We start from the raw sequence: 2068 nt of genomic DNA, 5'->3' as shown, positions 1-2068 counted from the left end.
GTTTTGGAACATTGAGCTCGGCGCGACTGCCCTTTACCGGGGAAAAAACATCGATGTAAAGAAAAGTTAGGACGTCCCTAACACCTAACCCTACACCTTCATTGTTTGCGGTTCGTAGACATTTGTCAGTTGATCGCGCACCCTCCATAACCATCTCTCGTCGTTTTCACACCGCCGTCGTCGTCACACGCCATTTTCTACACCATGACGCGAAACGAGGATCAGTGGATCGGTGTAACAGCAAAGACCAATAACTTTTTTATTCTTTCACGTTTTATTGTTTCAATATATCTACTCATATGAAAATACAAGTGGAAAAATATATGGTTAAAATTCAGTCACAACACAACAGAATACGTGCTTTTAATAAATATTTTAAAACATCATAATATTTTATAAAGAAAAATGGGTGCACTATAGATACAATTTTTTGAGTATATTATATTTTTAGATTACAATATTGATAAAATTGTTGTGTTATAAACAATTGAGTATTGACTTTATTAGAGAGATTATGCATATTATTTATTTACCTCGTATATATGTTTTTTATTATTATTATTTTATCATGGATTGGAATGAAATTAAAAGTGACGAAGTGTCACCAACATTTTGTGTTTTAGGTTTTACTTCTCCACACTACGTGTCGACTTTACACGAAAACGTGTACGATGAAAACGAGAAATAAACCTTGATGGGCGCGCATACAGCTTGAAAGCGTCACGTTTACCGGCTTTTAAAGCATTGCTCTTTATTTCATCCCTTATTCCCTCGCGTTTCTCCTCTACGAATGTTCCATAGTAAATTGTAGCTGTCAGGCGCAGGATCTCTAAAGAAAAGGGTTACAGAATGTAATCGCGTAATTTTCATTACGTGCGAGTTGAATTCCATTAAAAATATGAAGCATATTCTACAGAAAGTGACGGTATGCAAATGTTTTTGTTGCTTTTCTCTTCGGCGAAGCGAAATTAAATATTATTGCAACATTTAACGTAAATCACAGTTTATTACATAATAATGACTGCTAAGCTAGGTTGGCAATAATTAACAACTGATATAATGCTATACGCATAAACAATAATCAATAATTTTTCTTTTAATTAGTTTTGCGTCATATCCCTTTCCTATAAAAATTTTTTAAACTATCACGATTTCTAATTTATAACTTATATTTGCTATATAATTTAGATCATTTTAATATGAAATATTTATCGTATAGCAAAGATATTGGATCAGTGAGTGTTGAAAGCTCTATGCGATATAGTTAAATCGGGGCAATTGTATTTGATGCTATTACATTCGGAATGTAACGTCATAACGTTGGGACTATATCGGAACCACGAAATCGCATAATCGTGCACCGGCTGTATGCACGTAACTATGAGCAACGTAGTTTGCCTCGAAACAATTCAGACTAAGCAACATACTCGTTCCCGATAAACTGCGACTAGTACACAACTCCAGTATCTTGCACAGTTTGCAGATCACTGAGATTTGTTCGTTAATCGTTTGTCACCAAGATTGTGTTATTCTATTTCAGTTTCGGTAAATTTATCTCTAAATCTTTAAAGTGATCAATTTTGTTTAAATTTGAAGTTTAATTTAAAAATTGTTTTACTTCAATTTTGCCAAGTTTATTTTGATTATTGTTGAATGAAATATTAAGAAGATAAAATTTTGTAATCTTAAAATTAAGAATTATTTATCTTCGGGATTATATTTTACGGGATTCAGCTGATTCGGATTTACAGATCGTGCTTGTAATATTTTTTATATTTGATATTTGTTATATATTATTGAATCATATTGTAGACTTTTCTATTACTTTATATTCAAATTGATTGAAATACTAATATTTAAATTGACGTACATTATATATGTATACAAAATTGATTGCTTTTCTTTATGAGTGAAATCGATCTCAATATTTAATAAAAACCGTGTCAACCTAAAAATTGTCGAGTAAAATATCGAATGTTACTGTTATGTTGGTGTTATGAATTTTATCACTAGTTTCCGAGTTTCGGTATATTTTCAGGCAAGTCGATATCTAAAAGTAGCCTTTATG

General features: G+C 31.7%; 1 protein-coding gene across 2 annotated transcripts in view; it reads left to right on the top strand.

The window, feature by feature from the left end:
- LOC108756946 (polypeptide N-acetylgalactosaminyltransferase 2) overlaps positions 1-2068 on the top strand; it is a 205929-nt gene that overhangs the window by 125722 nt on the left and 78139 nt on the right. The window lies entirely within an intron of this gene.

The sequence above is a fragment of the Trachymyrmex septentrionalis genome, unplaced genomic scaffold (assembly GCF_001594115.1).
Source record: "Trachymyrmex septentrionalis isolate Tsep2-gDNA-1 unplaced genomic scaffold, Tsep1.0 scaffold13, whole genome shotgun sequence".
Taxonomy (NCBI): domain Eukaryota; kingdom Metazoa; phylum Arthropoda; class Insecta; order Hymenoptera; family Formicidae; genus Trachymyrmex; species Trachymyrmex septentrionalis.
Note: the sequence above shows the minus strand (reverse complement) of the source record. Positions and strands in the feature narration are given on the sequence as shown.